Source organism: Lichenostomus cassidix, chromosome 4 (genome assembly GCF_008360975.1).
Source record: "Lichenostomus cassidix isolate B80296 chromosome 4, HeHo_3.0, whole genome shotgun sequence".
NCBI classification, from domain to species: Eukaryota; Metazoa; Chordata; class Aves; order Passeriformes; family Meliphagidae; genus Lichenostomus; species Lichenostomus cassidix.
In genome coordinates, this window is record NC_139484.1 from 15,712,301 (window position 1) to 15,740,205 (window position 27,905).

Sequence of the window (27,905 nt, forward strand, 5' to 3'; positions counted from 1 at the left end):
AAACTCACTAAGGCATAAAGTAGCAATAGGTTTCCAAGGGTTTAAACTGTTTGAAAAGCTGTCTGTGGCGAACACAGTTAGAAGGTACAAGGTGCACCGGAGGGGTTTGCAGGAAAGCCAAAACCAAAGTAGCTTTCAAGATCAATCAGAAACTGCTGTTTCAGGAGCTGTGCTAGAGTTAATGCCAAATAAAATGTATGCTACTCCACAGAGATTTTAATGAACCTGCTTGGAGGCAACAGAATGAAGGTGCCGTTGGCAGGGAGCAACATTTCAAAATAACCTGGAGCAAGTTACTTAAAGTCCTAACATTTATAACAAAACTGAACAAAACACAAGCAGCAATAGGGAAGAGGTTAATGAAGTCCTGTAAGCAGCATCAATCACTTCCTAAAACACACAGCAAAAACAAACTGTGTTCGAAGGTGCTTTTTCAAGCACCGTGTGAGATACATTAAAATCCTTTGAAAAGGAGGGAAGCTCCTTTGAACAACTTTAGGCATTTACATTCAGTAAACAAGACATCTAGAGAAAAATTCTAGTCAAGCCTTCCTGTCGCTCCAAGCTAAGTTCTTTGCTGTTTGTCTCTCCTTTTCTTCTCCATCCACCTCACACTCCTTTTCATCTGTGTTTCACTTTCAACACACCACTTGGGATCAGCAGCAGCTGCAGTGCTCCTGCCTAGCTGTGCTGTGCCAGAGTTAGCAGGGAGTTTATCCACCTGTATGCCTAAGCAGCAATTCCAAGGCATTCCTTATTTCAGGGTTATTTGTGTGTGTGTTAGGAGATTTTCTCACAACTCCTGGAGCCCAAAACACATCTCACTCAACTATGGGGTAATTAGAAATTACGCTCTAATAATCGGTGCATTTTTTAAGCGTCTCAATTTTTCCAAAAGAGTTATTTTTATAGCCAGTACTGAAGCAAAAGGGGTGCTTCTGTTACCAGCTATAACATATTTTGCTCGTTTTGTTTCTTTTTCCCAAGTCTAGCATGCATCCTGGCCCCAGGAGGAAATGACCACTGAGCTGCTCTTACTAGGATGAGTGCTGCTTGTTTGACCTGTGAAGACTGGGAGAGGTTATTGCTCTGCTAGTAATTATTAATGGGGATGAGTTCCAGTTGTACCAGGCATAATGAATGCTGGATCCTGTCACAGTCCTCACTTCTTTGTAGTAGTGACCCCCAATGGTATGAGACTTCAGACAAATTTGTCAAAGCCTGGGAGAAAATTCTTAAGACTAAGGAGAAAAGCCACACCATAAGCTCTAACTTCTTAAGCAACTGAAAACTTTCTGGTGAAACAAGTTTCTCCAAAGGAGACATTTTAGCAACTAATTTTTACCCTGAGGAGAATCTTCTGTATTTTTTTTTTTTTTTTTTGTGGGCAGCTTGAGTGGATGATATTAATACACAAGGCATGGCACTTGAACAAGTATAGCACTGTGATGGAACAACTTGCCATGAAACAAGTTGGTAGCTAGATTTTTTTATCCCATTGGTAAAAAAAAGATCACATCAGTTTCAGATGCCAAAAGAACTTGAAATTCTTTACTCTTTAGTACTGACCTTAGCAGTAACCCTGTTGATGGCATTATGGATGCCCCTCGTTGCCTTGCTCTTACTGCACTCCTGTACCTGAACCTGGGCTAGCTGGAGTTAACACTGCTCCTGAGCAGTAGGAGATGACAATAGATCTGTGCAGCTATTCAAGCCTGCCTGAACAAGGCAGGGATGAGTATATTTGTAGCAGGTGTTGAGCAGCTCACACAAAGCTTTTGTGTTCAGAAAAAGGGAACCTGTTTTGATAGTTGTATGCATTAGGAACATTTAACTAACACAGAAATGCTCGTAATAGTAAATACCTATGGTCTGTCTATACCTGGCAGATCCCTGAGGTGGAGCTGTGCTTGGGTGGGTTCATTCTTTAATTTCTCCTACTTTAAGCTTTCCAAAGTGTTTCAATCAATTGTGGTTTGAAGAGTTTCTGGGGCCCCCAGTAAAGCTGTGAGAAGCAACTATTTCTGGCAAGCAGGTAAATATACCAAAGCAATGAATGTCCACAGTGGCTGTTCTGTTCTGCAAGCCGTGCGAACAGGCATTGAGCACAGCCGAAAATCGTCATCTTCATTTTGTTTGGATTCCTATCAAGAAATGTCTTTTTTTGCAGGCAAGGGAAGGAGAAATAAAAATTAGCACAAGTGAAAAATGTTATGTGAAAGATGAAAGAACCTGACTGCCAGCAGAGCTCTGCTTCCATTTCCCTCTGCCTTTCTTTCAGAGGGTGGATGCAAACACAAGTCTTGTGGCCCATTGAAAGTCATGAACACTGATGCTCAAGATTCACGTGGTACAAACAAAATCTTTCAAAAGGAACACTAGGCTGGGCAATATCAGGTTTAGGATCTCAGCAGTCTTTCACCACAGACCTCAGGGAGTTCAGGACTAGGCTGCAAAGGCCTACTGAGAGAAACATTCATTATTTATGACCTTGGATAAGGATAAATGTAAACAAAACACTGACAAACAAACAGCTCTGCAGAAAATATACCATGTGGTCTTACTACATTAGGAGTTTTGATTAATAAAGTGTGGGGGGAGGTTTAGCAACAGTGTACCAATTTAAAATAATAAAACCTAATGAAAAATTAACAATAACATGAAATGTTTCAGTAATGTTCCCCATAATGGCTGTTGACATGGGAAATAAATCATCAAAAGGATTTCTGAAGAACAAATTTAACAAAGAAATATGTAATAAGAGTGGCTTAGATAGCCATATTCCGTACATAGATTTAAAATGTAATTCTACATTCTCGCACATTAAATATTTAAATTCTCATAAGGAACAAAGAGTGTGGGACTATCTCTTTCTTCAGGCATATTACATTTCAAAGCAAGGATGTCCTTAGAATACAGCTAAAGCCTGGATCCGCGACTGCATTCTATTGTTTGGCCTCAAACTAATTGTAGCAGAAAATTAATTATGTCCAACATTTCAAACTTAAGTTTTTTAAAAGCAGCTTGATCCTGAAGGGCAGGAGTTGCTCAGCATGTTACATATTGAGCACTAAGTGGCCTGATTTTTCAGAACTGCTTGACTTGTCTAACACATTAGTTTTTGATAGAACCAGATGGTGTTTTGGTCTCAGTATTTCAAGGCACCTTGACACAGATCTTTAGATGCATTTCGGTATAATTCAAGCTAATTTTTAACATCTCTGAGGGTCTTGCCCCTGAGTACATAATGGTAGCATTTGGAAACCAGTCTAAGCATTAAGCCTGTGTGCATATCTGTGTAATTTAAGGATTAGAGAAAAGGAAAAAAAAAATTTTGTATCAATCTAAACCAACAAAAGATTTTATAAAGTTCTGGCCTTCCCCCGCCTCACTGAAGATTTCAAAGTGGTTTTTTTAGGGTATCAGGTTGTGTATCACAAATCACTTTTCCAACAAATAGCTGGAGTGGTGAAGGGAAAACAAAGAGAGAAATTGCATTATCTAGTAGACTACATTGTGGGTTTCATCACCCATAACTAGACAAAAACCTGAATTATTAAAAGCAAAATAGCTTGAATTTAGGACTTGTTGACTAGCCACAAATACAGTGAAAGTCTTCTGGAAGATGTTGCTTCTGAAAGATGGGCAAATGCTATGTGGGAAAGTCTCAGTTCTCTCACAAATGCTCATCACTGCAAGGTGGTTATGCTGGGTATTCTCTGAAAGGACTGATTTGAAATAGAAATGTCCTGACCTTGGCTTGTATTGAAATTCTGACACTTTCTGCATTTACCACTAACTTAAATGGTGCTTTCAGAGGTTTAGGAAAATATTTATAATCTATTACATAAAAAAATAACGTCAGCTACTGCACCAACTCTGTTATTCAACCCCCTCATCTTTTTTATAACCATTCAACACAAATATCATTTTCTAGACCTCTCTGGTTTAATATTGTCTTCTAACTTGACATGCTGTTTTCTGAATTTACCAGAGCTATCAGTTAAGTAACACTAAGGTGCTACCAGAGCAATCTATGACATCCACCACCCACCACAAATACCCTATTCATCTTCATTTCCTTTTGTGTGCTATACTAGTCCAAATGCCTTCAACACAATGACTTCCCTCCTTCACCCTGCTGTGAAATGAGCAGTACAACCTTTAAAAACCCACTAGAGACAGCATGTAGAGGGAAAAAGGTAAATAGAAATAAAAAGTTCTGCTGCACTGTAATTCTGCTATTAGTCTCTTAAATACTCCATCTTCAAAAACAGAGCACTATTTAAGTGTCCAGGATAGCAATATCCCCAGCTGGCTGTACTGTTCACAGCATTTCAGATTGTGTGAGCAACTTTTGGTTTTGATTGAAACAGATATTATTAAGTTTTATTCTGTGGTTTGGCTTGCCTGTCGACATTAAAAAGCCAGGAGGAAATGGGAGGTTGCAGCAGACACAGGAAGCAGCAGCAATGTGTGCAGAATTGCATAATCAATCAACTGTAACCAATCCCACTTTCAGTGCCATGTGCAAGGCAAGGCTTGGTGTGCAATGAATGTCTCACAGGTGTGTTTGCTGTCAGTAAGATCCTGGGGTGGCCCTGAGTGGCCAAAGGAGAGCTCCCTGCCTCGCTGGCTGCTCTGCTAAATCCAATCTAAATGCAGAAAGGCTGCTTGGGTCTCTCCAACTGTCTCAAACTGATTTCAAGACTGACAGACTGGCACTACATGGGTTGTTTTGTTTGTTGGTTTTTTTTTCCCCTTCTTAGTCTAGCTGGATTCTTTTGGTTCTCTAAGCACCTAATTTTTCCAAAGAACTCTGCTAGAGTAATTTTATTTAACCTCATGTTTAGCTCTCAGATTACTCAGAAAGTATCTTACATTTATAAAAACCCACATCTTTGACTTAATATCTACTCAATATCCTAGAAGGAGAGAATCCTTTTTTTTTTTTCATTAAGCAAATTTCTCTAACCATATGTGTATTCATGTGGGTCATCTCCTATCAGATCTGACTTTTTATTGAAGATATAGGCAATGCAACAACATTTTACAATGTTTAATTATTTAAACTTACTGTAAAAGCATCAAGACATAAATAGCATTCCTCTGAAACAAAGATTAATTTTTATACAGAATGACCTGCAGAGCATGGAGGTTTTAAACTAACACCCACTCTGTTTTGAAGGAAAATTATGGAAGCACTTGGAGCATAACTGTAGAGGAAATGAAGTAGTTGACCTTTTATTATGCTATTCAATGTGATCTTTACTGTGAAATAATAATGATAATGATGGCAACAATGACAACGCTTGCTGATTTGAACTACTCAGAATAATGAGGAAAAATGTGTCCTGAAACCTGACTTAAAAGCCAAAATGAGCTGTTAATCCTCACGGGATCCCTCTAGTACATAATCAATAAAATTGCAAACAATTTTTTTTCTTTAAATCCATCTTTCTCCAAAAAAACCCCCAAAAAACAAGAGACAAGAAGTAACAGAAGAGCTAATCACACTGTGAAGTACTTGCCTACTGATGTCACATTCAAACCAACTTTTGGAATTATTAAATATAACAATATTGTTGAATTATATACAATTTGATCTCATTTTAAAATGTGATGCATTTGCATTGTTCTTGCTCTCTGTGCATGAAGATTTATTAAAAAAAACTCAGAAAGGGGGTTCATTGTTAAACTAGAGCCAGGACAGAATGAAGCCCTTGTCACTCTGTGCTGCAGCCACACAACTAATTATATGTTTTAGACTCCGCAGTATTTTTTCAACAGAGCTCAGTGAGACACTGAATTCTGGCCTTTGCAAAAGGCTAAAAATGCAGACAGTAAGGGGGAGCATTGAATGTGCAGAGAGATGAACAACATGAGCTGACAGCTCTTTTCAGCTTTACCTTGTTATCTTATGTGTTTATCAATAGGGGATGGAGACAAATCCAATGACTTTGCCAGCCTGAGGATGTAGCTGAATAAGAGACTTAAAAAAATCACAAGTCTTTAAGCTGTTATAAGCTAGGGTTTCGCTGTTGCAATCCATTGAGCTAATTATTACACCAATTTCCAATTCTAAATCTGTGCTTTTCTGAATAAAGTACCTCCTCCTTCTTTTGCTCAGGAAAGGTGTCTAACAAAATTCTGCTTGCCAAAGTCCAGTGAGAAATTAGACTCTCCTCCCGCAGTATGAGTTCACAGCAATGATGTCAAAAGGCTTAGCTTTGTGGTCCTTTTCAAAAATCTTAAGGGTTTGGGGACTTTTTTGGCCCTCATGGGTGACATCAACTTACCCCATGTCTGCTGAAAACACAACACATTAAAAAGAGTCTATGATGTTCTATGCCTGGAAGTGCTCAACACCTAACCTTATCACTCTCTACAACTACCTGAGAGGATGTGGTAGCAAGGCAGGTGACAGATTCTTCTTCCAGTTAACAAGTGATAAGACAAAAGGAAATGGCTTCAAACTGTGCCAGGGAATTTTTAAATTGGATATTGGGAAAATTTTGACACCAGAAATATTGTCAAGTGTTGGAACAGGCTGTCTAGGGAGGTGCTTAAGTCCCCATCCCTGGAGATATTTAAAAGACATGTGCATGTGGCACTTCAGGACATGGTTTAGTGGTGGATTTGGCAGTGCTGGGTTAATGGTTGGACTCCATGATCTTAAAGGTCTTTTCCAACCTAAATGATTTTGTGCTTCTATATTGAAGATAATTAAAAACCTGTCAGGGAAGTGAATATCATTTATGCATCATTAAAATGCCACATAGGAAATATTCGGCATAACAGTCACGGGAGGTTATGTACCAAGAGGGGCAAGCTTACCTTAATGCTTTTATATTCCTAAATTTTTGTTTGTTTAGCCTTTCAAGGGCTGAATATCCTATCCTTTACAATACTTATTAATTACGTATTTCTGTGATACTTATTAGCATTTTGTTTTTCTTTGGTGATGGACTCACATCGACATATTCGTATTTTTGCTTTATCATCTTGCCTGGAAGACTAACAGAACAGCATTACTTACAGAAATACTACTGTGATTATGTGTATGAAAACAGATGGTTATTTAAAATTACTTAGTTCTGATGTTTAATATTAAGTAACATGCTTAATAAACACAAATGTGAAGCTAATTAGGCATAATAGATTCATATATCCCTCTGAAACGTTGATGACAATTTGTTTGAGAAAACTAGGCTCATCTGCATGTTAGTTTACTTACATGCTATAAAACTGAAAAGACTTGTAAACTGTATCTGTTAGTATAGATCTATTTTTACTCTTTTTCAGAGGAAAAGGATGACACTTTTGTGTTAGCTTGATTTTTTTTTTCTGCTGGCAAATGAATTTTGTAAACAGGCAAAAGAACTGTTAACTTCAAAAAACCTTCTGCCAAACCAAACAGTTTTATACAAACTTTGCTTTCGCAATGAGGCAACCAAGGGCAACACCAATTCCTCTGAGGAGAAAAGGCTGCTGCCATTTCCAGGCCAGCAATGCTCTCTATTGCTGGAGCTGTGTCACTAGTGGAACAAAGTCTTTACTGTATGACTCAAACAGAGCCCCAGAGAACACAGACAAGTCAGGGATTCCAGCTATGACTCAGGCTTCAAGTGTCACTGGAACCTTGCAGAGATGCAAACTGACAACACTGATGAAGTATAAAAACAAAGGATAAAACCCTTAGTGGGTCACGAAGCACACATATAAGGCAAAGGGCATTAGGATTCTGACCATTTTACCACAAAGTTTCTCAGCTGGTAACTTTTGCTTTTGGGGATGGAAAAAAAATAAGAACAGAAAAGCTGGATTGTGGTTTTCTAATCAACCCTAGGTATTTCTTGGTACCTGGTAAAAAATAGTCTAAAGCATTAGAAAAACAGTTTAAAAAGAAGCTCAAATCAACTTTCTAAAAAGCTACAGTTGAAAAAGTGTAGGAATATATAAAATAGACAAGGAGAGAGAAGAATGTTTTTGATGTTACAGTCTATCATTAGAAAAACACCACAGTGTGAAGATATCACCTACTTTAGATAAAGCATTGACAAGCTATCGACATCCAAGAAAACATCATGATTGCTATGGTAGCATTTGGGTACAAACATTACATGAAATATATATGGAAAGAAAAGGCCCTCCAAAATGCAGTTTTCACCTCAACAATCAAGCTAGGAAAGAATTCCTTCCAAGGGCAGCCACCCCGCCAGGGCAGAGACAAGGCTGCAATGACTACCAGCCTTGCTGTGCAGCCACGAGATGGCACCTGGAGTGACAGTGCACAGACACATCCTCGGGACTCCGGCGTGCCTTGCCCTCCCATTAATTACAATTTCCAGTCAACCACACGCCGTGCCTGCTCAGTCCTGGCAGTTGCACCCTCTGACATGTTAATGAAGACAGGAGTACAGTCTTTAAATGCTTCTCAGGGGCAGAATACCAAGTTTGAAGGGGAAAAGAAAACAAATGCAAGCAGATGGTGAGATGCATAAAGAGAACCCAACAAGCAGATTATATTCAACCTCTCACCTCAGTAATATCGGTTTAAATCTTACATATTCTGGAATAGCACCATATCTGAAAAAAAAAAAAAAAAAAGCTTGAGCCCTTGGCTTTATTATCTCTTGTCACAGCACTGAAGAAATTATGCCTTTGGGGGTCTCAGCTCAGTGAGAAAACTATTAAGAATTTAATAATTACAAAAATTAGGGAAAATAATGGAATATCACAATACACATCATAATCCCAAAAGATAATTAATTGTTTCAGACATAGACAAGATAACACAGCAAAGAAGGTTTTAGTTTGAGAATAGAATGATGTGATGCATTGCCTTTATAGCAAAAGTGGAAACAGAACTTACTTTTTCCTATTTGCTAGCATGGCTTTCAACTATTAATATATCCTACCCCTGCAGCAAGAGACTATTCCCTTACACTTCCTTATTTGTTTCCAAAGGATGCTGAAAACAGCCAACACAAGCGAGGTAAAGACATTCAGGTTTCATTGTTAAGCTTGACCATTGATCAGTTTTGAGAAATCCAAGTAGCACAACTTATTTTCATCACCTCACATGAACTCTTCCCTTGCTGACTGCATCATTCTTTATATAGCTTAAATTTCCTCTCTATAAACACCAATAAACCTGGCTAAGAAGCCTGACAAAGATTACACCTGAATATTCTAATTACAGTGGCCTTTGCATCCTCTCTGGCATTATCATTCCTCTTGCACACTGATGCAAGACAGCTGGGAGAGTCTAATCCCTGTTTGCTGAAATCATTCCTTGCAGGCTGCTTACAAATGGCCTGAAATGTAGAAAAGATACAGGTGGCTTAAACAATACTTAACTTCAACCCTGTTTTTCTTTTGAACAGAGCTTGGACAGAGGCAAAGTCTGCTGGGACACTCTGTTTGTATTAGGCTACATCAGTTGCTCCAATTAGAAGTGTAGGAATAATTTTCAAGACGAGTTGCTGTGTAATGGACTTAGCATCCACCAATCTTCATCAGGAATGGAAAGTAATTAAAACAGACCAAAAAAAGAAAAGATCCAAAACCAAACCACCTAAGAAAACATTAAAAGGAGTCTTGGGTGAAGAGATCAGTTCTTCAATAGGGTAATTAAAAGAAAATCCATTATCCTCCCCAAATCTGCAAGATTCACACCAAATGAGCCAATTCAAGCTCAAGGACAATAAAGGGCCTGGCAATTTCCCAGCACAGTTGCACTATGCTTCTGAAACAAAGGCTGAAGGTAACTACCTTAAAACATTGACTTTATTACGTTATAATGGAATAAATATCAGATCTTCTGACTGTTGTCACACCTGTGGAGTTACTGACAAGATAATAAAATGATGATGAAAAGAAAATTAAAAATGATATCTTCCTAAAGATTAATAAACTATAAACTTCTTTTGGTTCTTGCCTAAAAAACATATATCATAATCAAAACTATTTTCTGTTTCAAACTTGTATGAGTAAATCATAGACCTACACCATCAGGGCCAAGAAAACTCTGAATTAGGTCTCCATTCATTTCAGAAGATTAAAAGCAAACCAAAACAAGTTCCCAACACTATTAGAATCAATTTCCAGCTGGCTTTTATGAAAATGCAACTTCCCTAAACAGAAGTCTTGTCTACCAAAGATGACTTTCACTGATTTTTAAAACTAGATAATCCCAGTGTCCCAAAAGACACTGTCACCTGAAATTGCTAAAAAAGCAGACTATTTTTTGAAGTACCAACCACTCATGTGACTGAGATTATAGCTGGATCTTTGTTCACATAGCACTGAGAAAAAAATAACATTTAAAACAACTTGTGCAAATTAGCAGAGCAGTACTGTGATGGGCAAAAGTAAAGAACTTGAGATCTTCCAAGAATCTTTTCCAGTGAATCAGTCCGTCCTTCAAATACATCTGTGATTTACAGGGTAACACCTTCCTTTGTGTTTTATTAAGCCATTCTTTCAAACAAGCAAATATTTCCAGGGAAGTACCTATCGATGTGAAAATCAAAGATGTGCTGAGTTCAAAGGCATCCAGTGGGATTACCCAGTTCATCTTCTTTCTTTGAGGCAAGATGAAGTGCATACCTAGGGCACTCCAAGCAGATGTTTGCGTGACCTGTTCTTAAAAACTCCTGGCTTACCTCCTTACATAAATCCTCTGTCTGCAGATTATGCCTTATCCCATGTGCAGAAATGACACAGATTCCGGGTAACAGTATTGATGTGCTAGAATATTTTGTCTGTTTCCCTAACAACACTTCCTTGCGTTAGTAAAGCAAATCCAGCACTTTTAACTTTCTAAATCGATGTTAATTGCTATTATTTGAAACTCATTACTCTCTTCTAAACACCACATCATTTCTGAAGGGGGGGATGTGGGACATACTTCTGAGCACAACATATCTGCTATTATGTTCCATGCAAAAGGGAACAGAAGCAGTGCCAGCATCGGCAACGACAGAAGCTGTTTGCCTTCCTCCTTCGGGAGCAATCCAACATGTGGAAACATGAGGGTTCTGTCATTTGCAGAAAGTGAGGCGATTTAAATAAGACAGGATCCATCTGCTTCAAGACGAGCAGGAGATTGTTTGCATGATAATAACCTCTTTGGATGTTGCAGAAGATCTCTGCCACGTTAGCAAATGGAGAAGATGCGTAAGAATAACCTTACTTATTTAGCTGTAAGTCATAGCTGCCAATATCATGGAGGATTTCACACACAGCTGACTTTCATTTAAAGAAAAGATTACAAACAGAATTACTTGAGGAGATTTGGGAGTGAAACCAGATGAATGGAGCCTTTTCTGTGGAAACCTCTGCTTGACGGTGGCAATTCACCTGTAACATTTTATCCACTTTTCACAAAACTGCAACTTTTAACAAACCTCAACTGATATGATTAACACAGAATGAATTTCAAATATGAGGTGGAGGATCTTATCTCAGCAAAAGGACACTGGATCAATTGTGGGTGCAGAAGACATCTTTTATGTATAACAAAAAAAATAAGAATACCTATTCTCCAGGTTTATCTAGTTTAATGCTAACTTTCCATCTGGTAGAATAATCTCCTCTCTTCATTAATTTATGACCATAATTTCCTCATGCCTCCTAAGTATGAGAAATGGTATAGAACACTCATATTAAAACTAATCATGCTGTTTGACCTGTATTATCAGGCAAAACCTAGAAAAACCAAATAAATGAGCCACTGAAGACTCAAATAAGACACTATCAAACAAGTCACCAACACCAATCGATTTTACCTGTACCTAATTTATTTGAAAGTCCTATCTGAGATTCTTCTCATGAGTAATGTTGTTTAAAATAATTAGTATATGCAAAGGATGGGTTGTAACTCTTTTCCACCAAAGTATTAATGCAAATAGAGTGATTAGCAATTACTGATTTAGTGCTTAAAATAATTTAACTTTAGGATTATGTTCTCTCCCTTCCTCTTCTCAGAAGTATTTTGCACAGTGGTGCAGACTGCCTCTAAACTGCAGATTTATGGTGTAAAAGTGAAGCAATATGCTTTGACACAGTGCATAGTATTTTACCTTTCTGCTGGTTGGGTTCCTCTTTTTTTCCACCTTTCAGCAACTGTATAGCCTGTTTTAGCTACTGAAACATGGTTCATAGAACAAAGATTGTATTCTTCAAAACAGCTTGCATTATTCCTTGTAAGTCATGTTTTCTAGAATCTTCACAAGCCACGGATAACTGCAAACTTTCTTTTCAGCATCTGCTTGTAACTCAGTTCACTTTCCATTGCTAACCTATGGATGAGAACTTCCTTTCACAGACAGTAACACTGGAAGCTTTCTTGCTAGTGGATACCTGAGCAAATACATTCAGAATATTAAACACCTGCTAATTGGAGGCAGGTTTCCAAAACCAACATGTGTGCCTACTTATGTAGGCAAATTACAAATTCCTCTCCAGCTGGACAAGAGAACTGGTTCAAGGATTTTGTTTTCAGCAGAGAGACCATTGCCATATTCATCTGGAATTCCTTTGTACATCAGGATGCCTCTAGACAGGCTGCCTGGCCAATGTGCAGGATTTAGACTAGTTATTTTCTAATAGCTCTGCCATTAGACTAGCCAAGGATATGACAGGTTTTCTTCACAGCTTTGTGAGATATCTTTATATAACCATTCATTTTCACTGTCAGACTGTATTCTTATAGCTTAGTGTTCTTCCCAGAAGGAGACCTGAGTTAACACACAACATCAAAATGTCAGCTTGCACTGAGGCACCAAAGGCACCACTGGAGATTCTGAGGAATAGCAATAGCAATGTTACCGTTTAATAAACTATGAGGTAAGTAGCAACAGTTCAAAAATCTTGCCTTTAAATTATTTAGTCTTGTCCACTAAATGTGTAAAAAAATTAAAGTAGTAACTGAAAAATTGCATCATTTTAAAATATATTTCTAGGAGTAATATTGGTATAGAGTTTGACTTATGAAAAAGCATTTGCCACGAAACAAAACCAAAATGCTTTTAAGTTAGAAAAAATCATAAAATTATTCTGTGTTAAAACTACAATAATATCCTTATCTCTGTGTTTCCTTCTCAACTCCTGGTCATAAATTCCTGTGTGCTAATGCTAAACTTAGAAAAAATATCTCTGGATTTTTTTCTGTGCAAATATATTCTAGGACTATAATTTTCTTATAAGTGGTCCTTTTACAAATGTTATTATTGTGCCTTTTTCCCTCCAAGATATAAATACACCCAAAGGAATACTGGTCTTTTCTAAAAGTGCTTTGCAGCTTTTTTATAACATGTGACAAACTTTGTTTATCATAACGAGAAAAAGACAAAAAAGGATTTCACAGAGAGGGAAGAAAACCAAACTAAAAACACAACAAAAAACAGAACAACCAAACAACACATTCTGGACATGGGAATAAACCCGATTTTAAAAAATCATATATATTAATATTAGTGCCAAGAATTTCCAGGATCAAACATTTCCCATCTCTAAAAACAAACGACAGTAGAAGCAACTCCAGTCCTGCTGTCTGGAAGTCCAACTTCATATCCCCAAGGAATTGTCTTTAGAAACCTAGAAATTTCTTTCTTATCTCTTCTTTCTTATTTATCTTCTCTTTCTCAGTACATCTTGCTGCCTATTCACTGGTAATTCAGCAAGGACAGCAAAAAAGCCCAACAAAACACAACAGAGAAAAATACCTAACCAAACCAACAACAAAAAAATCCCAACAACAACAAAACAAACAAAAAACTACAACAAAAACCACAACAAAAACCCAAACAAACCAACAAAAAAACCACAAACAAACAGATCTAAAAAAAACAAAACCCTACAACACCAAAACAATAATCCCACAACTCTAAAAATCAAGTTTACTCAACTAAATCAACAAAATTTGAAATGAAGCTCTAATTGTTGGGAACAAAGAGCAAATGACAGACTAATGTGCAAAGATGCAAACCCAAGGTGTATATAAATTGATGGATGAATTACAATGTTAAAATTAGAAGAGAGGGAAGAAAGATGGATCATCTGTCATTTTCATAATACATCAACATTTGCTCACGCTCAGAGATATTTTTTAAAATCCCTTTTTATCACCAACTTCAGACTTCAGTTTGACTTCTTAACAAAGCACCTGAATAGGGGGAATAGAGCAAAATTGTCTGAACAGCCTTAAACAGAGAATTGCAATTGCATGTTACTATAATAAGAGTGCAACACTGCTCTGAAGAGGACACAGAACCTCACGGCTGTTACTCAGTAATTTTCTGAAAGATAGGTTCAATAAAAATATATCCAGTTTCTGCACTATTAAATCTCACAAGGCCACAAAAGCCTTATATATTTTATTGAATTATGCCTGAAGCATAGATTTGTAAATGAGAAATTATCTGTTCCTGAAACGTAGCAAGAAGATATAATTTTATTCTCCAAAATTGATTGTATCACTCCATCTACTCCCCCTCCCCCCTTTTTCTTCCTGGACTATAAAGAGCAAGCTAAAATAGCAGAAGACATTGAAGACTTTTTTGACTGTTTAAAATACTTATCTGCATACCACAAAAATGCAGATGATTTTTTAAAAGTGAACAGTGCAATGAGATATTATTACACTATGATAGAACAATCTTTTTTATGCTCTCATTATGATTTTAAGTAGGTAAGTTTACTGCATACAGCACTTACTCTCTTAGTGAAGCATGAACACAAAGACTGTTGCTGTGATACAACTGATTTTTTTAAAAGCACCTAGGAAATGCTTTTTGTTCATTTTGTTTCCAACCCTAATATATCTTTTTGATACATCTAGGGGTTATGTCTATGCAAGTTGGCATCCATGCACAACAGAAAGCAGTCAAGGTTCCTCTCCATTTTGAATAACAATATTCAAATTACTTGTTTAGTTTTTAGTAACTCATTGGCTTGAAGTCAGTGGACAACATTCACTTGAAACAGCTATCTGAGCAGCAAGAAATATTTGTCCAAGGTCCCTACATGTTAGCTACTAACACAATAAAACTTCAACATTCAACCATATCAGAGGAGGAAGAAAAAAAAAACAACCAAAAAACCACTGATGAAATCTACATGCCTCTTTCCAACAAGTCCAGAGCTTTTAAAATGTGGGTTCTGTTTTTTCACAGGCCCAGAAAGCAGTGCTGCAGCCAGAGGTTGCTGCATGTCCTGTGTAACATCGCCCAGCAAAAGGCCATACAATTTAGAAAAGCAAACCAGAAGACTGGTGCCTCCCAGTGGAAAAATTACTGTATTTTCACAAATGTCAGTGTGATCCAGCCATCAAAGGCAATGCTGCTGACTGATGTCTGAGTCAGAGACAAACAAACAAACCTAAAGATAACTTTAAGGGAGCAAATATAAAAGGATCAAAGACAGAGCAAAGTAGGTGCATGCAACAGTGGCACACATTCAGAGTTAGCTGAAAAACAAGGAAATTCCAAGGGAGCAAGGGAAGACTATTTCCTGCTTCCAAAATTCAGACATAAGCATGGCACCTAAAAAAAGACATTAAGACACGAATCTGGTTCACCTCTCCATCACCACAGTCAGTTCACTGGCAGCAAAGCCAGCAACAACCCTGCTGCACATTCTCTTAATGTACACGTTGACTGCAGGGCAAATGCTGTGATCTTGAAAGCACACTGAAATCTCAGCTGCTAACAACTAAAAGTTCCACAAGGTAGTCCCCCTGAGCAGCCACTCTCCAGTTTTCCACAGCCACATCCCATCATCATGGAGTTACAAAGTCACTCTGTACTTCACAACCCAAGAGGGAGAGAGTGAGCAGGACTAATGTTGAATAAATGATAAAGATGGGCAGCTGGTGACCAGGAAGGTTTGAAATGTTTGTGGATTGCAACAGAAAAAGATATAAAAAGAATCAAAACACCGTTTAGGTGTTAACAGTCCTTTAAGGGCTGAATTCCTCTTCTGATTCAGGAGATTGACAACAGCAGTGAACTGACTCCTGATTTACATCATTCCTGCGGAGTCCCTGCTGATGAGGGCTCAGCTTTTGCTTCAGTTAATGTCATTGGAAGAATAATCTTTTAAGGCCCAAAGCTGCATACTGTAAGAATATACTAATCCCCTGCTTTTTATCTGTCTTCAGACTAATAGCAATAAAGAACTTAATATTGTTGTATTAGCTCTATTATTTTTATATAACAGAAAACCTTAATCTCATAACCTCATGCCAACTGCATTTTGCCTAGCTCTGCAGCTTAGCTTTTCCTTACCTTACCAGTAGCTATTTACCTCTTTAAATAACACACACAGTTACATCACAATAAAACCAATTTGCAAGTATTGTTATTGCAGTAGGCAAGGGGAAATTGCTTCTTACAGATTTAGTGCAGTTTTTACAGTAAGAACAGTTTTTAACATATCCTAGGACAATATCAGTTTGTCATAATCAGTAAATTGCATCCCTGTCACTGAATTTACATAACGACTTCAGCAGAGGTAACTACAACTATTAACTTCAGTAACTCTTCCACAGTTTAATGAACAGGAAACATCTCGTGTTATCTCTAAAAATAGGCTGTTAAAGTTAGCAGCTCTCCAAAGCAATCTACATTGCAATAACTGCAGCTTGCCTTACTGCGAAGATCAGATAAAGGTACTGCTTTCTCAGAAGTACCAACAACCCATTGACAACCAACAGGAAAAATGTATTTTTTCCACCCTGAACGTGCTCCTGCTCCTTTTTTCGTTAGAAAGAGAACTTCAGCAGGACAACTTCCCCCTTTGTGACATTAGGGACACTAACAAGCCACAAGCCGTATGCTGAGTATTGGCCAATTCCATAATACTCCTATTCCGTCAGCTGGGGACTAGAAAATTCAGAGAATTGCTATAAAATGGACATTTTATGAGGACGGGGAGAGATCTTGAGACATCTTTTCCTCTGATTCCCATCAAAACATTATAAGTAAGGCCTACTAGGAATATTTTCATATTGCAGAGATGCCCCAGTGAAGTCCAGCTCCCCTAAGACTAGTCAGGAATTAGCACATTTTCAATACCTGCTCCCCTACATGTTCTAAAATTAAATTTAAAAGTTGCAATTACTAAGAAGGGCCAACAGCGAGGTTTATGGAAAGCCACAAAAGACCAAGTGGAAAAGGTAGTCAGAGCCTTGCATACTGAAGATTACTTTCCTTTTAACGTGTTTTCAGAAACTTGGTGGGCAGAATGAGATTTAAGAGAGTCTTTAAAAGAACATTAATTTCAAATTAAAGAATTATGCTGCTAGGAAGTAAATGATAAGGAAGCCAGTGAAAACAGAATTACCAATTACCAGAGAAGTAGGACTTGCAGAGAATACTAGTCCTCATTTTAAGTTTTCATTTTCTACACCTGTTACGTACTATGCAAAATCCAGTGGTTGTTAATCACTCTGAGGTACCATAAAAATTCAAATATTAGAAAATATACTTATGCACAATTTTCACTACATATCTCCATATATTTCTATATCCAAGTACCAGTACTACTATATCATGTATCTACACTTTAGAAGAGTTTTCAAGGTTCAAAGTGCAGAGCTTCCTTTGGAATACTGAGAACAGGACAAGAGGAAATGGCCTCAAGCTGCACCAAAGGAGATCCAGGCTGGACATGAGAACAATTTCTTTACTGAAAATGTGTTTGAGCACTGGAATGGACTGCCCAGGGAAGTGGTGGAGTTACCATCCCTGGGAGCATTCAAGAAACAGCTGAACACAGGACTTTGTGCTACAGTTTAGTTGATGTGATGATGTTCAGTACAAGATTGGATGAGGATCTTGGAGGTCTTTTCCAACCTCTTAATGATTTTATGATTCTACATGGTAATAATTGCACAGACAGTATTAGTTCTGGCCCCTCAGTTTAGTCCTCCATTTCACATCAATCATCACTAGTCCTAAACATTGCCTTGCTTGATCATATGAAGACATAACAATGACAAGTACAGTAGTTCAGAAATGCTACCTGTATACAATAAAAAATTAATTAAAATTGCTGCGGGAACTACAACCTTGTTTAAACAAGTACAGTATGATAATGTCAAGCACTCCCTTTAGGTATCTGATGCAGAATACTTAACACTAAATCTCCTTCTGCTACTTTGGCTAAAGCATTTCCATGGTTCTTTTTCAATTAGATTTTGTAAATTTTGTGATATAAAGAAACAGACTGAAGTTTTGATAATAGTTTCGTGCTTTTTAGTATACCCATAAGAAATTAATATATCTTTCTAACTGTGCATAATTAAGCTGTTGTTGTGAATGCTGCACCACTGATAGTGAATAAAAACTTTTCACACTTAAAAAATTAAGAAAATCATGCCCTTACATAAGCATAGGCAATCATGAAAAAAAAGAAAGTCTGAAATTATATTCAAATGCATTATCAGCCTATATTTTGATAGTTTTTACCACTTTTTGGAAAGCTTTGAGCATCTGATTGGGTTTAGCTGGAAGGTAGACTTCTGCTATGTCTGCTAAATGCTCAAAACCATCAATCTCATCCAGCTATCAAACTCCACACCTCTGTGCATTATGAACTGGGATTACATTTTGTCTGATCAGTATAGGATCCACCTACAACAACATTAGCCCTAACTCATGTTGCTGGAAACTTCCCACAGTAAGAATTGCATTTCAGTACACTAAATTCAAGATATGTAAGAACACTGAGATTATAAAAAGCCTGTTTCTCCCTAAATTAATTTTCCATACACAGATTGCATCCTCTGTGGCCTAAATTAGCCTAGAAACAACAGCAGACAAATTTAAGCTGCTCAGACTGAAATTTTCTACATTGCATGTCTACCTCAGGCTGATTTCTTTTTCCTTCAAGTTTCATTTAAAATAGTTCAGCCTACTTTTAGGGGACAAAAATACAGTGCTTTACACTATGCTGGAAAACTTCTGTGCTTTGAAGTGAAGGCTTGAAATCAGGATGTGAAGTGTCTGGGTGTCAAGAATATGTCTTTTGCAATCCCTATGAAAAATCCAAGGGGAAAAAAAAATTTAAAAAAGGTGGCAGTGCAATAAGACCCTCCATTCGTCCGCTCAGCCAATTGAGCTGCTTAATGTGGAACACAGGGCAGAACGACACACACATCTGGGAGTCAAAAAATACCCTAGTTCTGATCTTTATGTGGCACAAATATGAGCAGGGGAGGGGGTAGAAAGCATTTTCACTCAAGTGATTTGTGTAAGAGTTTCTGTCCTTTTCAGCAATAGCAAAATCAGCCATCGGAAATTTGCGCTGACTGGCGACAGTTCAAGCAAAATTCCCACACCTCCCTGAGAAGTGTTGCTCATGAAGCTTTCTCCTAAAGAAGCAGCCCTGCTCTGCCTCTGAGCATTAATACTGACATAAATACTGCTGGGCCTACCCAATGAAACGGGCCAGGAAATGATCTGTGCTCAAAGCTAAACCAGGCAGATTTATTTATTTATTTATTTATGCAGCGCCAACCTCCAAAGAGGGACTGCTTCTTTTAGGCAGACAGGCATTTCATGCCTATTTAAGTGCATGTGATATTATGGCACTAGAATTGACTTCTAAAGAACCAAAAAAACTTATTTTAAATGGTGTTTAACCAAGCATTAATTAGGTGTGAAACTCCAAGCTAGTCTATTAATAATGAAGTTGCCAACTAAAAACTTAAAGAAGCGAAGATCAAATAAAGATAAAACAGACTAAATCTAATTTTAATTCTGTATCTTTATATAGTAGAGAATTTTATGTCTTTTAGTCTTTTCATACATAGAGGAAAAATTACCTCCTACCATTTTGGGAAAGCTGCTGAACTGGACCAAAACTGTCCACTGAGATACTGCCAATTAAGGATATATTATGGAATTGTATCTGCATGCCAGAGTAACATTTAAAACTCATATGCATGGAAGTGGTTTTTTCCAGATGAAGACCCAGTTTTCCATAGTTTACAAGGAATTTATTCATTAATATGGGCACAAGAAGAGCTTCTGTGTGAACCAAGATTCTTAACAGGGTTGCCTTCCCAGTGCAAAGGTACAAGTGAATTGAGATAATACGTTATAATACAAGCTACAAGTGCACTTTGCATTTTAGCTTTCTGTTTTTCATATTGGGGAAAGGAATATTGACAGCTTCATAACAAAATATTTAATGGCAAAGCATATGCATAAGAGCATGGTTTATGGGTTGCTTTACAAGAGCATGAGCTCCTCAGAATTATCGAAATAACTCCGTCCTACCGTTTTCTCACAGTGAAGACAGTGAGTGATGTTTTGCTTTGTGATTCGTTTTCCTCTCCAGACAATTCCCCTGCATCCTCATTTTCCCTTTCCAGGCACTTTTATAAACAAAGAAGGCAAATGGAAAACCAAAAGAATTATAAACATAATGCATTATGTATTATATTCAAATGCATGGCATTAAATTTATACTTGAAATAAGAAATTTGTAACCAAAAGTTTTTGTAACTGTTTCAGAGACTACTAATAATTTTCTGGTCCTTTTTAAATTTACTACAGATGTTTCACATTCATCAGTTATTGTTTGCATTTGCTTTGCAAATATGCTCTTACAGTGTATTTGAATGTCTTGGTTAAACCTATTTTGTAACAATGTAGTTCATTCTAATAAATATTTTTAAGCCTATAGGAGAAGGCAAAAATTCTGTGTTTTCCTAAATTTGCATTCTCCTTCCTTAAAAATCTTACCACACTGACAGTAACCAATCCCAGTTAAACTCCTTTAGGAGCTGATGAATTGTCCTTGATGCTGCCTTAATGAAACAGAGAAAAAGGCACATCTGATTTCATAAAGATGCTTTGTATTTCTGCTATCAAAAACAAGACTAAACTCAAGTGCTGTCTCTTCACAAATCTGACTGCCATTTACACTAAGATCTCTTCACAGAACTCCTGCTTCCTAAAGTAACATTAGTGCAAAAGCAAATTAGATCCCTTAAGTCAATGACCTAGGAGTTGATCTAGTTAAACTTGGGGGATGGATGGGTATGTTTAATTGGCTCCTTGTGATATTTCTACAGTTGTTCCTTTGGATGTGTGAATAGTTATTGATTACAAGAAAGAAGACTTGTTATACAGTCTTTCCAGGAGCATTTTTATAATTTCTTTGTGTTTGTCTGAAAAAAAATGAAAATGAAAGTTTAAAACAGCCTCCCTTTTAAGACACTGTGATAATCTAAACTGTACAAGTTCAAGTAGAATTACTTAATATGGCTTTTAAAAGTATCCAGTTGCCTAAAATATAATTAGATGCTTGAGTGTGTTTTTGAAAGTCTGTGCTTGACTCAAGATCATTAAGGCCACATGAAATGGCAATCACAAGTTCTAGTACCATTATCAGCAAAAACACTGACTTGCACTCTGGATGATGACACTGTGAATTAGTGTTTAAACTCCTGAAGGAGAGCATCTGGCATAAAGATGTCCCCCCTGATTAGGACTTCTTCTAGAGGGTTTGGTGGTGATTAATTACACCCTCATTTTCCATGTGTTCTGACCAAGAGCTTGGGCAAAACAAGAACATGCTCATAGGAAAGTATTACCAACCAAAGAGTCTATATCCAAGTTGTTTATTGGCAGCTCTCAAAATATCACTAAAGCAGGGAAGTGTCACTATCCACTTATTCCAGATAAGAAAACCGGAGAGTTTTGCCACAGAATAGTAAGAAAGCAAGGCAAGTAGGATATTTTCTTCATTTTTCTATTCAAGAGACAGAGTCCTTGCACTCCTTTAAGCTATGTACCCTATATTACTTCTTTAGAGCAGTAAGTCACGGCTGCCATTGTGATTTCTTTTTTCTGCTCAGAAATTACCTCATTGGAAAACTGCATAGTGATACCTCAAGAGGAATAAAACCTCTCACCTCTTCCTGTGTCCTTGGCTTACATCAGAGCCTCAGCAGCCTGTCAGGTGTTGTACATGCACACAGAAGTAGAGTAATTATGGTTCTGTTAAATGGAATTCTAAAGAGAGTTCATCAAGGGTGTTTAGAAATTAACTAATCCTCAAGATTGGCCTGTGAATCTGTTTACCATCCAAACACGAGGGAAAACATTAAACAGATACAGCAAATGCTAAATGCTATTGTAAACACTGAAAGAAACAGGTAATGACATGAACAGGCCTCAATATTCATAAGGAAAAACATCCTGTATTTACACCCTTTCAGCTGAAAGGTGGTGCCTAAAAGTTTCTGGACTAAGATGGCTATTTCCCTGCCCTGTGTCCTCAGACCACTGAAACAACTAAGATGCTGCTTTCCCTGAGACTCGGAAAAAAACAAAGAATAAAACATCCAATACTGTTCTCTGAAAGTAGAGAATCTCTCATTTCAGATCACTTTTCAGAGATCTCTCATCTCTGAAATCTCTCATCTCAGCTTTGCCAGACTCAACTTGTATTATTAATTTTCCTTCCACTACTTTAACACATCTGACTATAGAGGTGCAGAGAGATGACAGTGACATTTGAATGTTTTCTCTCCAGTTCCTCCCTGGTTTAGCCCTACTTTTTAGGAGAATGAGAATTGCTATTGCAGGAACATCAGTATTACTGCTGTGCAAAGCCGATTCCTCCAAAATGTAGGTGCTTTAATGTTAGCACATTGCTATGTGCAAAATGGATTGTGGCTGCATGTCATCCTAGCACCACCCTGAAGCTTTCCACAAGACACTTGTCAACTTCCAGAACTATCTGTTGGTTAAGCCCTGCCTCTGATCTGCTCTTCTCCTTCACACCCCTGGTGATGGTTACTCCAAAGAAAAGGCCATTATGAGCTAATCAAGCACCAAGGGAAACCAAAAACTGAATTGTCTGTTTGTGGCAAGTTTATTTCAGCGGCAACCTTCATGAGAAGAGGATCAGGGGCTAAAATGCAAGCAACTCTCCTGCCTCATCTGATAGCCTTTAAAAGACAAGTACAATCAAATTTGGTACGTTAAGGACATCTAAGAAGCAAAAAAACATAGTTATGACCAATTCTACAGGTTTCCAAATTTCCACAGACACCCACTCAAACAGCAGAAGCTGCCAAACACTGTATCTCACTGTCAAAATGCCTCAGCTCAGATCTTCCACTAAACCTGAATGGCTTACCTTTAAAATCCTGCTCCTCTCTTACAGTTTCTGTCAGATGGATCACTTTTCCTTTTTTTTTTTTTTTTTAATAGCTAATTACCTTCTCACAGCCTACACTTGCATTGCTGACCCTTCTCAACCCAAGCAAGCAGCTTTGGGTTGGGTTTCACTATTTGCAGAAAGCATCACTGTTGAAAGTCCTGTATGTGGAGAAATGCTGTTTATACAGAACATGCAAACTGCCCTTTTCCCTCAAACATAAAATAACAGCTTCAACAGTTCCCTTTCTCAGCAGGCATTGCCTGGGGAGACCTGACTCACTCTCACTTCAGGCATTTGATGTGCAGCCAGCCCAGCTGACCACTCAGCCCCAGCTTCATCTGCTGCCAGACCCACAGCATTCTCTAATCTCCCGGGCTTTGCTGCTGATCCTCACTCAGCCAGGGCAGCTTCATGGGAGACACTCGACTGCAAAAGTCACTAAAACAGCCATCTGAGTCCTGCTGATGATCTTAACAAAATAAACCAACCCACCAACCGAAAAGAAAGCCAAACCCAAGCCCTACAATCCTAAGCACACTGCTCTGGTGGTGATATTTGGTGCTTGCAAACAGATGAAAGAGCTACCCTTTATTTGAGTAGGTGTGGTGCTCCTGTTCAGATAAAGAAAACAGTTCTGATTTCTCAGAGGATTTCTTCCTGAGATTGGTAGACTGTTTCAGCACAGGGTAAATGGCTTTTTGTCTCTGGAACTACTCATTAATTTCAAGTTCTACTAAAGGACGTAAGCCAGAAATTTGCCAGCAATGCTGATAAAAGCATCAAGAGAAAAATCCGTAAGTCATAACTATAAAACAGACCAAGGCTGTATGTTTCATAATTGGGCTAAAGGCTCATTAAAAAGTGCTGGGTTTGGGGAGAAAAAGGTGGAAGTGGCGATGATAATGAATCTCTTTTTTTATCTTGGCTGTATGAAAGAGCTCACATGATGCATTTTGCAATTAAGACCTTTCCTGTTAGAGGAAAATAGAGGAAAGAGCTCAAATTAGTGCAAGAGGAGTTTAAAGTTAAATGACTTTTTTAGAGTAAAATTTCTGAATCAACTTTGGAGTAGTAAATGAAAGATAGGATTCTTCTGCCCAGTGATGTGCACAAGATTATGATTTAATCTCCCTTTTATCTACTCATAGTTTCCCCGTTTTCTCTTAATATCGAAGAAATTATAGAATATGTCTTACATAAAAATCACTACAATCAACCCAACAGGGGCATGAGAATCACCTCAGGTAGAGAACAAAGCTGAACTGAATCTCTCACAGTCATGGAAAAGGCATTAAGCGTGGCAACTGTGTGAGCAGAGAAAGCAGACATCCCCATTTCCCTCTTAAATGACCTGTATCCTCTAGTAATGACTACTGTGTCAAGATCCATGAGGCAGAAAGTGGCAAGGGAAGAAAATAACCCTTTTCTGGATAGCAACTCTTTTTAAGCATCAACTAGACTACTCAATCCTATCAAAGCTGAAACTCTTTTAGGCATGAAGAGAAGCAGCCTTCTATGTGCTTGTGGAAAATAGAGATAAAAAATAGTATGACAGCATTAAAAGAGTGAGGCTGAAGCTGTTTGAAAGTGTTTAGTGTTGAAACTGGGATTTATTAGTGTTTTAATCTCAAGTTTTAGTGGGTTTGAAATATGTGATGTGTTATAAAGTGTACTGACTCTAGCTTCCAAGTGCTGGTCCAGAAGTCATCCAAACCTTTAGAGATTAGTGCTTCTATCAAGCTTCTTTGATTCTCAAGTTTGTTACTTGAGCCCTAGATAATATTCTTGTAAAGCAACTACAAAAGTAAGAACTGAAATCCTGCATTCAAACAGCACAGAGCTGAATTCTATGACAAATGCAAGCTTAGTCACTGGTACAGCACTGGGAGAGGCAGGCACTTAGTTACTCTTCTCCTGCTTTCAAAATCGGTCCTACAGCACACAGGTGCTGCAAAAGGTACTAATTTTTCAATCAATTCCACTTATTCAGCTGTTATATCCACACCATGCTGTGGATATATTTCTATCATATTGCATCTGGAGAAAATATCAACTCATGACCTGGAGTCACTCCCCTTGTACCCACACTGCTTCTCAGACCTAGAAGCAGCATGGCTGGTGCTAGACTACCTCCAAGGAGGATAGACATGTCTTCGAGCTCATTTTTTAAATCAGTTTAATTATGAAGTATCAGAGAAACAGAAATAATTTAAGTATTGGGTAAAAATACTCAAAATTAGGGGAAAGAAAGAAAGGTGGGAAGAATAAATAAGGTCATGTTTCTGCAGTTATACACAGGGATGCTACAAAGTTACTTTCCCTGACTGCTCTGAGGATTTTTCTTACACTTATCTACATAGTAATTCCTGATTCTGGATGGAAAGGACACTAGAGGAAATTGAAAGTGTCCATGTAAGAAAAAAAAGTTAATTCTTCTTATATAAATGTGAGGATGTCGGAAGTGGCAAAGGCAATTTCAGGCCATTTATTATTTTTGCAAGACAAATTTTGGGAGATTTGCTAGACACTCCTGAGACTTTAGGAAGATATAGGGGCTTTGGACCAAGGAACAGCAACAAACCTCCCCTTAATGAAATTAAAACAAAAAACACCCAAAGCCACTAAAAAAAAATTTTAAAAAATTATCTATCTTTTAGCTACATCATATGACCAAAAAAACCCTTTTAAATACTGACATTCAAAACCAGCTAGACACACTAAACAAGCAAAACTATCTTGGCTCTTCCAGGTGAAGAGCTCATTGCAGACGCACTAGAACTCCAAAGTCAGTTGGGATAATAGTTAACATCTTGTACATTAAAAAATTAAAAGAAAACTTTTAAAACCAACATGGCATTTTGTTAGCAATTCTCTTCAAGAGAAATCACTATTCCGGCTGTCCCTGCTGAGTACAGTCAACGTCTTCACTTTACAGCTTATTAATAATCTCCTAGTTTCTGCCAATAAATCTCTTGCATTTTAGGTTTAAATTTGTTTGGTTTTTGTCTCAAGAGTTCTTTCATAGGCAAGATTTGGAAAGAAAGCAGCTCTCAGTTACATTTTAAAATATAGTTTTGGCAGAGACATTTATTTTCTGAGCACTGAAGTCAAATCTGTCTAAGAACTGATAGGCCAAGGTCAAACCACAGTAATCCCTGGAAAGCAAATAATTAATCTTTTCAAGTATTTTGTCAGGAATTGAACTTCTCCAGCTGAAGGGCCATGGAGATACAGTACACAGAGAGATGTGCATAAAGATGAGTATTTATACACACACGTATCCAAATGTGTATCTGTATATATGCATTAAGAACTGGGAAAAGAAATGTGGCTTTTGTTTCTATCATAGTCTGAGGCAACCTTGATGAACAGGCTTTAGTGTATTATATCCTCATTTCTGTAGGAAGTAGGGAGAAAGTGGTTGGGGTGCAGCTTTCAGGAAAGCACTTGTATTTTAAAAACCTCAGGCAATACTGCATTTCCTTCTAAAGATAGAAGCAAGTGTTAGAAATTTTGGTACAAACAGATCCAAAGATCCACAGCTTAAAGCATTTTATTTAGTGAAGTGATTGATGAATGCAAAGGATTGTGCTTTAAATGCAGATATGAATTCTTTAAAACTAACAGATCCTAAATATCTGTACCCTAGTTGAACAAAAGTGATAGTGACAAATCAATGGATGAGCACTTCTGTCCCTCCAGCCTTGGACTGCTTGGGGAATTATGTTAATGTATTATTGATAATTCTGCCCTCGTCCCAGAAGAGCCACAGAAAACAATGCTGTTTACTAAGGAGAGCAGCAAAGAGAAATGCACGGGAGATGAGCTCCTATCCATCCATTCCTGCCTGGGGCTACACTTCCATGCAATTTATTTATTCATCTCCTTGCAAACTGTCACGTTGGAATGCTACCTTCCTGAGGACAAATACGATGAATAGGGTCCCAAACTTCTGTTACCAGATATAAAGTTTAAATTTTGTTTCTTCCTAAACCTCAAAAGCAAAAGTGTAATTTCTCCCAACACAGGTTGGTTATTTTAAATATCCAGATGGAGAGAATACTAGCAACTTTTCTGTTTTCCTTTATGACCAGCATGTAACAGATCCCAGCTGGGGGAATGAAGAAAAACAGGAAAATATCCTGGCAGTTAGTCAAGTCTAGAAAGCGAGAGAATAACATTGAGCCAACTTTAGATGAGCGATCACTATTCTCAAGGCACAGGAAATATGCATTTACAAGGGTAAAACGCAAATAAAGTAACAAAGATGTTTTTACATGAGAAGTGAGCTTGTTGCTTCCCTTTTCACCATGCCTCTATGTAGAGTAAACACAAACCAATTTTCATCTTTAACGTTTGCTCCTGAAAACTCATGGAAAACATGCCTTCTGCAATCCTAAACACGTGTTTTTAAAAAATAGTCAGAGGTATTCATGAAGATATTAAAATCAACAATGTGATATTGTATTTAGATTGTTGAGGATACTTAAGGACTTTGGGTGCTAAAATATTATGAACATTCTCAATACTTTCACCTACCATCACTGAAGATAGTTACAGTCAAGGATCAGAGATTTGCATTTGCCCTTTTTTTGTCCTGTGGTTGTCAAATTAGCCAACCCTAGAAACAATGGTCTTTTTAAAGAGCTCCCCACACTGGCATGTGGTTTCAGTTTTCTATAGCCCTCCTAACATTGATAGAGGTACTGCCT